Genomic DNA, 16,763 nt, shown 5'->3' on the forward strand with positions numbered 1-16,763 from the left:
TCTCCCTGACAACGTGGGACAGAAATCCTAGAATGAGCTGGGACTCAGCATCAGGGATTGAGAAAAACTTCTTGACTGAAAGGGGGAAGAGAGAAATGAGGTAAAATAAAGTGTCAGTGGCTGAGAGATTTCAAACAGAGTCGAGAGGTTATCCTGGAGGTTATTCTTATGCATTTTGTAGATATCCCCTTTTTAGTTTAAGGTGTATTAGAGAGACTAGAGGGAAGTGCCTGAAACTGCAGAGCTGTGTTCCAGTAGCCATGGTTCTTGAAGATGATTGTATAACAATATAGCTTTTGCAATGTGACTGTGTAATTGTAAAAACCTTGTGTCTGATGCTCCTTTTATCTATGGTATGGCCAGATGAGTAAAAAATATGGATTAAAAATAAATAAATAATAGGGGGAATAAATGTCAAAATAAATTGGGTAAATGGAAATACTAGCGGTCAATGAGAGGGAGGGGTAAGGGGTATGGTATGTATGAATTTTTTTCTTTTTCTTTTCATTTCTTTATCTGGAGTGATGCAAATGTTCTAAGAAATGATTATGGTGATGAATACACAACTATGTGATGATATTGTGAGCCACTGATTGGATACCATGTATGGAATGTTTGTATGTTAAGAATACTTGTGTTTGTATGTTGTTCATCAATAAAAATATTTTTTAAAAATCAATTAAAAAAAGCAATGGGCGTGGCAGTGCAAGGGTATCTCAGTGGTAGAATTCTCGCCTGTCATGCAGGAGACCTGGGTTGGATTTCCAGACCCTGTACTCACCCCCCCCCAAGAAAAAAGCAATGGACAATAAAATGAAAAAAAAAGAGACAGATACATCCAAATTCCCAACCCAGCCTCACCACCTCCTTGTATTAAGCAAGTTCCTTCAACTCTCAGTTTCCTCTTCTATAAAATACAGAAAGCACCTACCTGAAAGGTTGCTGTGAAATGGCCAATAAGCACATGAAAATATGCTCAACATCATTAGTCAATACGGAAATGCAAATCAAAATTACAGTGAGATAGCCCTTCACACCCACTAGGGTGGATATAATGGAAAATACAAAACATTGGAACCCTTACACCCTGCTGATGGTGCAGCTGCTCTGGAAAAGAAAAAAAAAAGATCAATTCCTCAAAAAGTTGACCATAGAATTACCATTCTATGTAATTACCATATGACCTGCCATTTCACTACCCAAGAGAACTGAAAACATATTAACATGAAAACTTGTACACAAATGTTCACAGAAGTATTTTTCATAATAGTTTAATAGTGGAAACAATCCGAATGTCCATCAACTCATGAATGAATAAGCAAACTTTAGTATACATACTCAATGGAATATTAATCAGTCATCAAAGGGAATGAAGTACTGATACAGGCTGCAACATGGATGAACCTTGGAAACATTATGCGAAATTGAAGAAGCCAGACACAAACGGCCACATAATATGATTCTATTTATATGAAATATCTAGAATAAGCAAATCCACAGAGATAGAAAGTAGACCAGAGGGTCTGAGCAACTGTGGGGAGGGAGGAAAGGGAATGACTACTGTGTTAGTTAGATTCGGTTGTCAACTTGGCCAGGTGAGCATACCTAGTTCTGTTGCTGCGGACACAAACCAATGGTACGTGAATCTCATCTGTTGCTAATTACATCTGCAGTCAGCTAGGAGGCCTGTCTGCTGCAATGAGTGACGTTTGACTTAATTGTCTGGTGCTTAAATGAGAGAATGCAATGTAGCACAGCCTAGCAGCTCAACATTCCTCATCTCAGCACTGGCAGCTCAGCCCAGGCCTTTGGAGATGGAGAAAGAAGTCACCCGGGGGAAAGTTATTGGAACCCAGGGGCCTGGAGAGAAACCAGCAGAGACCATCCTGTGCCTTTCACGTAAGAAAGCACCTCAGTGGAAAGTTAGCTGCCTTTCCTCTGAAGAACTAACAAAATAAATCCCCTTTTATTAAAAGCCAAGCCTCTCTGGTGTGTTGCATTCCGTCAGCTAGCAAACTAGAACAACTACTTAATGTTACAGAGTTTCTTTTTGGAGTGATGAAAATGTTCTGGGAGTTGATAATGGTGATGGTTGCACAACGTGGTGAATATACCCAAAGCCATTGAATTGTTTACTTTAAAATGGTTAAAATGGTGATTTTTATGTTATGTGAAACTTATCTCAATTTTTAAAAGGCTGCTGTGAGAACTGAGGACGGTACATTTAAAGCATCTGTCCTGGCACATAACGCTACCCAATAGTCATTATTATTACTGCTTCATTTCATCCTGTCAACAATCCTGAGAGGTAAGTGTGTAATGAAATTCATGTTCCTGGTGGAAATGAAGGGCTCACTGAAGTGAAGTAACTTGCTCAGATTTGCAGAGCACGTAAATGACAGCTTCAATGACTGGGAAATGAATTAAATGTATTCACTCAACAAATATTTACTGAGCACCTACTATGTGTCAGGCATTCTAGGAATGAATGAATGAATGACGTTTAAGCACCTCAAATCAGTGTGTGTCACAACCATCTATTCAGTAAATATTTGTCAAAGCTTGAATTCCCTTTTACTACTTTTTGTTCCAGACAGCCATGTGCTTGACAAGCTCCCTAGGTGATTGCAATGTGCAGTCAAATGAGAACAAGTGAGAACCACTTCCCCACACACCTTTCTCCCTCATTACCTTTTCTCCTGTGACCCGCAGATTTTGTTGTGGGAGTTGGGAGAGCTGGCGGTTGCAGAGTTTGCCTGGGAGGGATAGAGATCTGGAATGTTGTCATCGAGATCTTAAACTTGAAAACTCAGAGATGAGTTTTTCTTGTTGCCACGGTGTATCTTTCACCTGTCACACTTGTTGAAAGTTATGTCCTTTGAAGCTCACGGACATCTCAAGACTTTCAGAAACAATGACCTCACAATCCCACAGCTCTTCCAGTAATTAATCCCGGCCAGTGTTGGTTGTCCACATTATTACTGATTCTTGCAGTGAAATACCAATAATTAATGGCCCTGAGCACTCACCATGTGCTAAAAGTATTGCATGTTATCATTTAACCTTCACAGCTAACATATGAAATCTATGCTCATTTCCCATTTTGCAGATTCTAAGGGAAACTCAAAGAGTAACTTGCTAAAAATCACACAGCCAGTAAGTGGCCGAGGTGGGGTTAGCACTTCCGCCTAACTTAATCATGATGCCAGTGCTCTTAAAACTCAGTGATTTGAGTTCCAGCCGAGCTAGTGTATACTGAAAGTTTTTCATCAATAACTTAAGTTTGAAAAGAAAACTTTTTTCACTACTCTAAATGAAAGACCATCATCACACACCATCAATGGAAAGTAACCATAAAAATGAACATTTAACTATGAAATGTAAGAATGTCTATGTATCACCAAAATTCATCTTGTCTACCACCACGGGTGTGACACGAACCTCATTTTGGGAAACGTGGGTCCTGCTCATTCTGATACATGTGGTAACTTAGTGAGGAAAATTAACCCTGCCCACCTGCCTCCACCAGAATCTACTATTGCACGAGTTTGAGTATCTCCTGCAACAATGTGATGGTTTGGAGACACGTACCCCAGGCAAACATGTTCTTTAACTTAATCTTTTCACATGAGTATGACAATTGTAAATAGGACCTTTTGATGAGGTTACTTGAATTAGGGGGGGGAACCAGCTCAATTAGGATGGGTCTTAATCCTATTCCTGAAGTCCGTTATAAGCAGAATGAACCTCAGATAGTGGGAAAGCCAGCAGAGTAAGCACCAGAAGCTGGAAGCCAGTGGAAACTGGAAGAAAAGGGAGAGGCCAAGAGAGGCTGTCACATACATTGATTGCCATGTGGCAGAGAAGCAAATGACCAAGGATCACTGGCCACCAGCCCCAGAACGCTGGTCTTCAGGAAGAAGGCATCGCCTTGATGCTGCCTTGATTTGGACTTCCTCTAGCCTTTAAAACCGTGAGTCAATAAATATCCCTTGTTTAAGCCAACCCGTTGCATGGTACTTGCTTGAGCAGCCGAGGAAATTAAAACAGGGACCAACCCTCTTTGGCAAATACAAAAAAAGTAGAAAGACTTTGGGCTCTGTTCCAGAGAAGTTCACTTTCTGATGAGAGAGCACTGACTCCATTAGACCTAGCCCACACAATCAGGCCGCACACCCGGAAAGCTGTGGAGGTCGGTAAATAACTACAGAATGAGTAGATGCCTTCACAACATCCCTGGAGCTCTCTCACTCCTCTCTGGGCTCAGCTTCAGGGAATGGACAGATGTACAGACAGAGAAGCAGATGTAGTTCCTTTCCTCGTGAGTTCACAGTCTGGGCAAGGAGAGAAAATTCCCAGAAGAACTCAGCCCAGTACACTAAGAGCTGGGCAGAGGGGACACATAGGATGGGGCCCAGGAAAGGAGGGTACTGTGGAAGTCCAGTGGCGTGGAAAGAAGGAGTGTGAGCTCATCGGGGTGAGAAGGCAGGAAGGACAGCTTGGGGTATGAAAAAAATAAAATAAAACAAAACCCCCTGGACACCATCATTCTCAGGAAACAGTGATGAGTTTGGTACAGGGGCATCAAAGGAAAGCAGGGCAGCCTACAGATCCCACAGGGTAAGTGGGGCATCTGTGTCCTGCTGGAGGGCCTGGGTGGCAGCTAGAGGAGAGAAGGGTGTGAGCTCAGTTTGTCCGTGAGGCATTTCTCCTCTTTGGCATTGTTTTCACACCCATACTGAACTGACAAGGTGGCATTGCCTCATCTTTTGGCCTCTGGAGGTGGCCAGCAGAAGCAGCTAGAACCCACCAGAGGGCAGACGAGAGCCTCCCTGGACTGTGAGCAGCTGAGCCCGGGGCGGAGCAAACCCCACAGCGCCAACGGTCCCAGGTCACAGCTTTGGCTCCTTTAACTATACTGGGGCAGCCCTGGGTCACTAGAACCCCAAGTTTCTCTGTCCAGCATGGCTGCTGCTCCCTGGAACTGGAGTCCAATCTGGAATGCCCTCTCTAGGGCTTGAACACAGTTCCTCTTAATCCCTGGCAGTACCATCAAATCTGACTGACCACCTCTGTGTAACCTCAATGGAGTCATCAGATTCCCTGTGCCTCAGTTTCCCAACAACAGAGCAATCACCAACATTCCCTGAGAGCACCCAATGCCCTGGGCTCTGTCCTAACGGCTTTATGTACAGGAGTTCATCCCGGTCACTTGGAATGTGTGTGATATTTAGGTCCTGGTGTCAACTTGGCCAAATGGTGGTGCCCGGTTGTCTGGTCAGGCAAACACCAGCTTGACCATTACTGCAAGCATATTTCATGGCTGGTTGATAAACCAGAAGGCTGGTGTATTAAATCATCAGTCAATTGATTGTGTCTGTGGCTGATTACACAGCTAAGGGTGTGTCTTCCACAAACGAGAGAATCCAATCAGCTGGATTTAATCCAATCAGTTGAAGATTTTTAGGGGAAAAGAGAGAATTTTCACCATTTCTTCAACCAGCGAGCCTCTCCTGAGGAGTTTGTCAAGAACCTTCATTGGAGTTGCCAACCTCACAGCCTGCCCTGTGGATTTTGGACTCTTAGGTCCCCACAGCTGCATGAGACACCTTAATAAATCTCATACTTACAGGTATCTACTGTTGGCTCTGTTTCTCTAGAGACCCCTGACTAATACAATGTGCTTAGCACTGGGAAAATGTATGAGAAAGAGACAGGTACAGTGCCTGTCCTCAGGAAGTTGGCAGTCCTCAAGATCAGGTGTCACTGGCCCACTTTACAGATGAAGCAGCTGAGGCTCAGAGAGGTGAAGTCCCTACCTCGTCACACAGCTGATAAGTGACAGAGTCAAGATTCAAACCAGACCCCTCCCAGTCCAGACACCACACCACCACCGCCAGTAATTATGGCCCAGCTGGAACCTGAGATCCCATATTCTTTGGAGCTTTGCCAGAGCAAAAGCAAGGTTTCCTCCTCTAGGATTCTCACCCAGTTATCTTGTGTGACGTTAGACCAGTGTATTCATGAATCTCAGTTACCACATCTGTAAAATGAGAGAAAATTATAACGCTTACCTTACGTCATATGCATCGAATGAGACCATGAATTGTAAGCTCAACATATTTCATTCATTTATTAAGTCCTTCCTTGATGCCAGGCTCTGGCAGGGTAATACTCTGAGGGGCATTGGTCTAGGGAATACATCTCCAGTTCACTGTGCTACATGCCCTAAATGAGACTTGCAGGGCACTGCTAGGGAAGGGCTCCCAAGTCTGCCTGAGAAGCAGGAGGGTACCCAGAGTAGAAGGAGTTAGCCCCAAGATCAGTGGACAGGGAGCACAGCTGTGCATGGCCCCAGCATCACCCTGGGTTTTGCAAGAACACAGAAAGCAGCATGAGCTGGCAGAGGCTGACTTCCCCTCACCACCTGCAGGCTGCCAGGAAATCCAGTGCGGGACCTACCCTAGACTGTCCACCCCATCCTCGGTCAGGATTCATATGCATCTGAAGGTGCCCGCCACAAGGAGACAGGAGACTTGGCCATCTTCCTATTGCAGGGAAAGCAGCCCATGATGTTCTGGTTGCTAAGGCAACTAGCCCTTGTTTCTCTTTCTTCATAAATAAGCTATAAATAGGTCAAAACTGGGCACCTTCCTTTGCATGAATTAGAGCAGCTGTTCCAGGCTCCAGGGCCCCTGGCACATCACCCAGGTACTGAGCCTCCCTGCAGGGCCACAGAAGCAGCTTTGTGGGAGGGGCACAGTGGGTGTTGCCTGGTAGCATCTCAAAGCGTGGATTCCACCCACCAGTGCCAGACTTTCCTGGGATGCTTAGCAGAGTCCAGGGTCTACCCAAGACCCATGGAATCCCAATCCCTGTGAATGGGGCCTGGGGATGGGTGTAGAACCACTTAATCCCGGATCAGGACATGAAACCTAAAGTGCTGCAATCCCAGCTGAGGGTGAGAAGGAGGATGCATCCCGCCCTTCTTCCCACCTCAGGCCCTCAAGAGTCACAATGAAATCATGAGAATAACTTCTACTTCCATAGCACGTTAGAATTTACAAATCCCTTCCCCACTCTGTTTAATCATTCATGGTTAGCATCTATTTGTTGAAATCTTTTTATGTGCCAGTCATGGTGTTAAGCATGCTACAACCCCACTGATTTTCCCAACGGCCCTCTGAGGGTGGTGCTGTTACGATTTCCAGCTTACAAGTGGGCGACTGGCAGCTTGCAGAAAAGCAGTGCCTGCTCCAAGATCGTAAGCGAGGGAGCTGGGATTTGAACCCAGGTCTGCCTAGCTCCATAGACCCTGTTCCTAACTCCAGACTCTCCTTTCAGTATATCTGATTCTCTTAATAACCTGTAAGGGAGGGCATAGCAGAAGGAAAAACAGACTCTGAGGACCAGGAATTGGCCCGAAGCCACATAGAGGAAGGGCTAAAGTTGAGATGTGGACTTGGGTCCCTAGAGGATGGGCTTCAGAAGGTGGGATTGTTTTCCCCACAGAGGGGAAGATTCAGGGAAACTCAATTACCTGGTCAGTCAAGGCAAGCTTCCTGGAGGAGGTGAGCTGAAATGGGGTCTTGAAGATTTGCAGAGAAGAGAAGAGGAAAGGCATGCTGGACAAAGGGAACAGCTCCTCTAAAGACTCAGAGGTATGATACAGCATTTTGGGTCTAAGAATGGCAGGTGCGTTGGTGTGACTGTGTCCCAGGGGCAGGGCTAGCAGGGAGGTAAGGCTAGTGAGCTGGGCAGGCCTCAATTATAAAGGGCTTTGTAGACTGGCTCAGAAGTTTGGGCCTGTCCCAAGGGCACTGGGGAGCCATGGAAGACAGAGAAGCAACATGACCTCTCTCAGGAGAATGGACTGTCCATCTGACAAAAGGAGTCTGAACAGAGCTTGTCACCCAAGAACAAGGCGTCATGATGGCCGCTGGTCTCCAACCACCAGATGCTTCTTCCATTCAAGTTTTGCAGTGTCCGCCTCTGAATGTGCCCCACTCACCCCCAGGCACCATTGCTTCCTGTTCTCAGTTCCACAACTGCCTCATCCTTCCATGGCTAAGCAAACGCTGCCTCATTCATTCCTTAAACAAATGCCAATTCTGTATCTGACACTGTACTGGGAGCCAGGAACACAAAGACTCTGCCCTCAGGGGAAATGGATGCAGAAATAAACAAGAAAGTTAAAGCATCAGAGGATTCTGGAAGTTACTGCATGGAATACACAGAAGCTCAAGTGGGGAGGAGGTCAACTCTACTAGAGTGGGGAAAGCATCAGTAAATGCTTTAAAGGAGAAGTGGAATGGTAAACAAAACTCAAAAGATGAGGAGGGGTTGACTAGCTGCTTGCAGGTAGGAGAAAAATGAGCGTTCCAGAAGGAGATTCACGGAGGCACGAATCTGCCTGGCAGGTTGAAAAGCATGAAGCGAGAGGAGTTAGGAAGGAAGTGTAAAAGGTAAAGCTGGAAACATGGACAGGCACCAAGGCATATGGGACCTGTGAGCCAATTCAAGAGTATTAAGCAAGGGAATGATGTGGTCATAATTATGAAAACCAAGTGGCAATTGGGTTGCAGGACGGAATGGATAGGGAAAGACGAGATATGAAGAGGGGAGGGAGGAAACTACGGCTATGAACCAGGGAGAAGACGATGCTGGCCTAAGCGACGGAGGTGACAGAGAGGTAGCAAAGAGAAGGAAGCCGTCTCAAGAGAGACTCTAGAAGATGAAATGGACCTGACATTGTTGACATTTGGATGTGACGAGCAGGAAAAAGTAGTCATCGATACTATTCTCTGGGTGTCTGACTCAGGTGAAAGGATGGATGGTGGCACAAAGGTCCACGTGGGTCCTCTGGGACATGTGTTTGAGGCCCAGCAAATGTCCATGTGGGCCCGGAGCTCAAGAGAGGGAGGGAGGTACAGGAGTTCCCCAGTAGCAGCGAGAGGGCTGGGCAAGCCGAGGTATGAATGAGACGCCCTGGGAGATTGGGCGGAGGAAGAGGAGGGGCAAGCACAAGGCCAGATATCAGTCCTTATTAGGCAAGTCAAGATGAGGAGTGGGCAAAGAATGGAGAGAAGGATCAGGCAGGGTGGCAGGGAGGGAACCAGGGGATGGCATCACAGCCACCACGCTCAGAGGTCCTACAGATGGTGGGAGAGCCACCCAAGCCCAGTGCTGCAGAGAGTCAAGCAAAACAAGGACAAACATGCGCCCATGGGAGCATTCTCACCTACTGCACTGCTTTCACCATCAAACCGAGCAAAGACTTTTTCCCTGTGATAATGATGTTAAGTGATGGTGGGCTAAGATAAGCGCATCATAAGCTGATAGTGGAAATGTACTGAGGTACACACCTTCTGCAGAGTCATTTGCCAGAATGTTTCAAGATCCCTGAAAAAATTCAGAATATTTGACCACAAAATTCTCCTTCTTGGGATCTGTTCTCAGACAAAGATTGTTGTGTAAAGATGCTCATTTGTAGCACTATTTGTAAGGATGAAAATCCAGAAACCCCTTTAATGTCAAACAATGGGAGCATGACTAAATAATTTGTGACGGACTTTATGAGGCTCTTAGAAATTGTGTTTTCAATGGATGTTTAATGACACAGAAGGTAAAAGGGGGCACAATGTATATGATTCCAACTTTATAAAGTGTGATTTTTTTATAGTATATATGCAAGAAAAATACCTAAATATTAAAAGTGGCAATTGCTCGCTGGTGGGATATCAGTTAATTTTTATTTTTCTCTTTGTGCCTCTCTGAATATGTTTCTCAAATTTTCTACCATACATATTCATTGCTTTTTCCCTTCAACTTTTTACTTTGAAATTTTTCAACCCTTCAGAAAGCTGCAAAGTACATGCATATGCCCTCCACCCCAGATTGAACATTCTCTCTCTCTGTCTTTCTCTGTTGAGTCAACGGACCATTAAAGACAGTCGCAGACTTCACAACGCTCCACCCCTAAATACTTAAGTGTGAATCTCCTAAAAAGAAGGGGAGTTTCCTACATAAGCAAAATGCCATTATTGCATTGAGGAAATTTAATATGGACCTCGTATTATTATCTAATATCCAGTCCAGAATCAAATCTCCCCAGTTGTCCCAATAATAACCTTGATGATTTTTGTGATTTAGGATACAATCAAGGATCACACATTGAATTCAGTTGTCCTGAGTCTTCAGCCTCCTTCAGTCTGGACGAGTTCCATGGTCTTCTTTTCCATCTTTTGTGCACAGTGCAAATCAGTTGTTTTGAAGAATGTTCCTCAATTTGGACTTGTCTGGAGATTTCCTCATGATTTCATCCCGGTGAAGCAGTTTGGGGCAGTGGTGCCTCATAAGTGATGCTATGTTCTTCTCAGGGCATCACATCAGAGGACGCAGGAGGTGGCTCTGTTCAAATATTAGTTTGGTCATTTGGTTAAGGTGGGGTCTGTCAGATTTCTCCATTGAAAAGGTATCACTTTCTCTTTGCAATTAAAAAGTAATTTGTGGGGGAGTCTTCAAGACTATATGAATATTCTATCTAAATGGTCTTTCACCCAATGTAATAACATCCTCTGAGATTCTTGCCCAAATCAGTTATTGTGGTGCTAAGCCTAATAAGTGGTTCTCTATTTCTGTAATTCCTTAGTTGGCACTCTTCTGAAAGGGAGAGTTTTCCCTCTTCCTGCCTTCCTCTTTTTCTTAACTCTTATTCTTTTATTCAAGGACTCTTTTGCTTTAAATTCCATGTGTTATAATCCATTCTTATTATTTATCAGTTTGACTATAATTTCCCAAATTAGAGGGCCCCTTTAATCTAGCTCCCCACCGGTGTTTGAGTTCTTTGGTTCCTGGCACCATAAGACGTTCCAGGTTCATCTAGCATATTCCTGCCCCGGCCCTGGAAGCAGCCGTTTCTCCAAGGAACCCTGACTCCGTTCAGTCGGGACTTGATTGGTATCTGGAAAACAAGATCTAGGTATAGGTGTGCTGCTGGGCTGTCACTGTTTCTAGGCCTTCCAGCGGACAAATCTAGAAAGTATGATTTCAAAAGTTCATAGTGCAGATAAATACAAAAAAGAGAAAAAAACAGAAAGATTAAAAAATATATATATGAAAAAGAAAAACAAAGTTTATGAGTGCATACTCATACCTCTAATTCTACTTCAATACCACTGGATTTGTCCTCTTTTCCCATTCCATTGGTTTAATCTTGCAATAAGTCATTTCAGGATTCCTATACCAGTATCACTAGTGACATCTACTAAACAGATTTCAAGATTTCTCTGCCATTCTTTTTATCCTTAGCCTTATGGATATTTATGTTATACATTTGGCCATAATCCTATACTATTTTATTTTATTGCTCAAATTTTTCCAGTTCTAGTCATTGGGAGTTCTTTCAGCTGGCGTGAGATATGTATTTTTGAAACATTGAAACGTTAATGGGAAGGATTAGCGTAGAGGAGGGGGTAAAGCTACAGGAAAAAGGTGGGAAGAATTCACAGCCTGAGGACTTGATGAGGCATTGGTCTGAGCAGAGATGGGGGATTGTAGTCTCTGAGCAAGAAGACGGGAGGAGAGGACATGTGCAGAGACAAGTCATTTTTAACATGTGGAGGCAGGAAGTCAAAGGAGTTCAAGACAAAAGCCCCAATTTTCTCTGGGAGGCAGGGCTGGGGACATTGCTTGGCATCGTGGGCTGAGGTAGTCTTGGTCTGTGTCTACCCAGAATGCTTTTCTGTCCTCAGGTCACCAGGGTGGGCACATGACCCAGCTGAGCCAATCAGAGCCCTTCCCTGGAACTGAGACAGGGTCTTGCTTCCCGCTGTCATGGCTAAGCTGAAGCTGCTGGCAGCCATGCCCCACGGAGGGAAACTGACCCCCACAGAGGGGAGTGAGGGTGTCAGGCAGAAAAGCACAGAGGAAAATACAATCAGAAACAAGGTGACAGGGTGTCCTGGTGGCATGAGACCCTGTGCCCAGTTCATCAGGCACCAACTCAGCTCCCCCTTGAAGGCTGGGAGCCACCCCCGCCCTTTGGGAGCCCACCCTTCCCACTTTTGCTTGAGCCAGTTTGATCTGGGTTTCTGTCATCGGCAGCCCCAGGTGAGATAGTTGGGATAGGAGGATCTGAGAGGGGTGGTGCAGCCTGATGTGAACACAGAGGGAGTGGGAGAGACATCAGGCTAGGGACCCCCAAGGAGTTGCCAGCTAGACCAGAGAGCCTGCGAAGGTGAGGCAGGTTTACCGTCTTCTGTGGCTCCCTGGGCAGACCCCGTACACTGGAGTGCTCAACAGCTCAAGGGTATGGAGGAGGAAGGGTGGAGAGATCGGCCAAAGCTGAGGGTTTGGTAGGCAAGAAAGATGATGGGTGAGGATGCTGTGAGCACTGGTGTGTGTTGGGGCGGGGAGTCCAGAAGGTGAGACCATTCTGTTCTCAGAGTGGGAGAACAAGAGGGGCCAAGACATGTGAGGCACGTCTGTGGCACTTAGAAGCCAAGGCAGGGAGAACAGGGGATGATGCAATTGGAGCCACATGAGGGGGGGAGATTTGAGCTTTAGGGCATACCTGTGGGGTGACAGGTCCCAAATGTGGCCACGGAAGTGCATGGCTGAGGTGGAGTCCATCTCTATGAGATGGACCTTCAATTCCTAGGTCCACCCAGCCACGCGGACAACAGAAATGGCCACACAAGCCCATGGCGGGGCAAGCAATGAATGAAGCAGAGGGGTGTGGGAGGGCATTAGGTAGTGCTTTCACTCAGAAGCAACAGTTGGGCTGTTAGTTGATGTCCCCCCAGGAGGGGGACAGGTCTGGGGGCTTCGTATTGCTGCTGGGGTACTGGGCTTCCTCATTTCACATCTTCTGCATTTACTTCTTGGCAGATGGATGGATATCGGTTTTAGAGCAAAGATGAAGAAAAACTCCATCTGCAACTACACCGAGGAAGGAAAAGAGTAAGAAGGAATGCCCTGGTTTTAGGAGGAAACTCTGGCCTAGAAACCCTATTAAAGATGGCAGGGGCCTGTTTACCCAGAGGTGAGGCTCAGACCCTGACGGCCCCTCTGGGGCCCTGGCTGTGGGGACCCCCAAGGGACTGCAGCCCTGTCCATCTGCCAGCAGAAGCAGCAACCAGCACCGGCGGCCGGCCTGGCCTCCTGTGTTCCCGCTGTCAATCTGCCCGCTGCCCTGGGTTGTTTACTGGAAGCTGGCCTCCCTGTAAGCGTTCAAAGTCCTGGCCCTGGGCACGTCTGCGGCAGGAAGCAGGCCGGGTGGTAATTGGCGGCACAACCATGCTAAGTGGCCAGCATTGACCCAGTATCTTCCTCCAGCAGTCGCCTTTGAGTCGCTCCATACTGACCTTCCAGGCCTGCAGGGACTTCCTGCCGAATACCGAGCCTGCACCAGGAACAAATTACTAGTTCCCTGAGAAATCTATTAAAAGGTGGCAGCACTTCGGAGGCAGGTGGCCGGGGGGGCCCCGAACAGGAAGCCTAATGTCTTCCGTTCCCAAGGGCCACCAGCTGACTCCCACTGCACTGGCTGGCTCTGGGGGAACTGAGCTAGGATTCTAACTTTTGGAGCCAAGGAAAATGGACTCAGAGATGAGGAGAGGCTGCCACTCTGCAGTCCCATCTGTGGCATCCTGAAGGGAAAAGGGCCAGTATCTGGAGTCCCCCACACGCCAATCCAGTTCCAATCTGCCACTTCCACTCTGCGTACTTGGGCAAACCCTTTGCTTCTCTGAGCCTGTTTCCATGCCTGGAAAGAGGATAAGAAGCCCCACCCCTGAGGTTGGAAAAAAGCAAATGAATGTAAAGTGCCAGGCACATGTGAGTGTTTCTCGATCAGAAGTGTATGGTGCATTTCATTTAGGGTGAAGTGAGCCCCCAGTGGCCTGCATGTGTGTGCCCAGATCCACATTAAGTCAGGGACTGAACCGCGAGATCGAGTGGAGTGGGCTGGGCTAGAAGAGCTGGGGAGGGGGCAGGACACAGCTGCCTCTGGTTTTCCCTTGGTGAGGAGCTTTTACCACCTACAGCAAGGTTCTGGCAGATGAATGAATGAATGAACAAATTAATGAAGAAATCAGTTATGGCAGATTGAATCATGGCCTCCAAAGACACGTTCAAGTCTTAACCCCAGTCTTGTGGATTCATATGATTGGAGTCTTTATAAGCAGAGGAAATTTCAGATGCAGTCACCCAGAAGAAGCCAGAGAAGGAAAGAGAGATACCCATGTGATGCGGCACAGATGCATCTAGAAGCTGAAGAACCAAAAGGATTGCTGGCAAGCCAGCCCCAGAATGCTGTAGACTCGAGGAGAAAGCCTGGCCTGTCGATACCATGATGCTGGACTTCTGGTCTCCAAACTATGAACCAACAAATTCTTGTTACTTAAGCCAAACGAGTGTGTGGTATATGTCTATTTGTCATGGCAGCCCTGGCAAACTAAAACGCTAATGATCGAATGCCCACATCAGTGGTAGGCCTGGGAGAAGGAAGCTCACCTCCCAACCTGCTCCCAGATGCAGGCAATCAGGCTGCATCTACTGTGGGCCTGGCACTGGGTCCCTGGGGAGCCAAGGCAGAATCACAGCCATGGGCTTGCCTTTAAGGACCTCACAGCCCAGCAGTGAAGGTGGATAGGAAACAAACACCTATAATCAGTTAATTACAGGTACTCAAAGGACTGTGAAGGAGAATGAGGAAGTGGAGATCTGATCTCATTTGGATGTCAGGAGAGATCTTCAGGAGTAATACTGGGACTGAGAGCTGAGGACTGTGTAGGAGTTGGCTGGGTATCCAGGCCCCTGATTAGTTCATCTTCCAGCCGAAGGCCCTGCCATTTAAAACAAAAAACAAAATACCTCTGGGGTGGTCCCTAAGGATAGGTGCAACTGAACACAGTAAGAGGAAAAAGTGAGAAGAGATAGGGTGTTCCCCCCAGAGGGAACAAAGATTTAGAGGTGAGACGGCATGACTTGTTCAGGGTATGCAAAATGTCATGCAAGCTGGAGTAAGAGTATGTGGAGAGGAAGCGGGGTGGGGGTGGGGGGGGTGGGGGGTGAGGAGTGGGGGGGTGGACAGTGATGAAAGGTGAGGCTAGAGAGATGAGCAGGGATAAGAGGATGAAGAGCTCCTAAGCAAGGGAGTGATATAGGTCAGATGTATATTTTGTCTTAATTGAGATTTCCCCAAAGGCAGAATCTGAAATGATTTGGGACGTGAGCTCAGGAAGCAGGAAGGAGAGATCAAAGAGAGTGAGACAGGGAAGTAGGGAAGGTCTATAAAAATCTGTGTTATCGAGGATACTTCTGTGGGTCTTGGAGGCACGATTCCAAATGCTACCTCCTGAGAATTATTCCGAAGGCCCCCCAGTGTGGTCTTGCAGAATGGCAGGAGGCTGAAGTATTTATCCACCAGCTCCAATCCTTCAGTGTCTGAGGGTTACCGTGGGAGGTCTTAAATCCCACACCAGGCTTGTGTACAAGCCAGGCGGACTCCATGTCATTGCAGAAAGTTTTGAGGAAGAAAACAGAAAGATGCCTGTTTTAATTTCCAAGGCTGCTCCAGCAAATACCATGCAGTGGGTTGGTTTAACAATGGGAATTTAATGACTTACAGTTTTGAGGCTAGGAAGTTGTTATGGTTGGGTTCATGTGTCAACTTGGCCAGGTAATGGTGCCCGGTTGTTTGGTCAAGCAAGCACTGGCCTAACCATTACTAGGACATTTCATGGCTGGTTAATAAACCAGAAGGCTGGTTTATTAAATCATAAGCATGTTGATTGCATACATGTCTGATTACATCTGCAGTCAGTCAAGGGATGTGTCTTCTGCAATTAGTGACACTTAATCAGTTGAAGGCTTTAAAGGAGAAATCAAAAGAGAGAATCTCTCTCTCCTTTAGCCAGCCAGCCTTTTCTGGCTGATTAATTGAAGACCTTCATCGGAGCTGTCAGCTCATGGCCTGCCCTATTTGGGTTCATGCATCCCCACAGTTGCATGAGACACTTTTATAAAATCTCCTATTTACAGATATCTCCTATTAGCAGTTTCCCTAGAGAGCCCTAATACAGAAATCCAAATTAAGGTATCATCAAGGCAATGCTTTTTCCCTGAAGACTGGCATTCTGGGGCTGCTGCCAGTGATGCTTGGTCCTTGGCCCCTCTGTCACATGGCAGTGCACATGGCAGCCTCTTCTGGACGCTCCCTTCTCCTCCAGGTTCCAACCTCTTGATTCCCATGGCTTACTCTCTGTCAGAATTTCATTCCACTTATAAAAGACTCCAGTAATAGGATTATGGCCCATCCTGATTGAGTTGGGCCACTCCTTAACTGAAGTAAACTCATCAAAAGTTCCTACTTATAATGGGTTCACACACACAGGAATGGATTAAGCTGAAGAACATGTTTTTCTGGGGTGCATAACTCCAAACCACCACAATACCCCAAATATGCTTGAAGTAGGATGTGGTCCACTTGAGAAAGCCACCTTCATTGAAATTGAGGTGGGATTAGGGGATGCGCTACAGGGCTTTAGAGGCATCTGCTATAGTCCACCCCTGGTGCTGTGCAGTGCACTAAGTCTATGCCTTATGCCCCACAGTAAGTCTACTTCCTTACTAAGTTGTCAAGGTGGCATGTGACCACATCTTTACAGAAGCTTAAACACAAGAGGGTTAAGGAGAAAAGACACAACCCCCTTGCTGCTATTGGTCCCAAGACTCTAATTGATAAAGTTTCTCCTTCC

Source organism: Tamandua tetradactyla, chromosome 2 (genome assembly GCF_023851605.1).
Source record: "Tamandua tetradactyla isolate mTamTet1 chromosome 2, mTamTet1.pri, whole genome shotgun sequence".
In the NCBI taxonomy this organism is placed as follows: domain Eukaryota; kingdom Metazoa; phylum Chordata; class Mammalia; order Pilosa; family Myrmecophagidae; genus Tamandua; species Tamandua tetradactyla.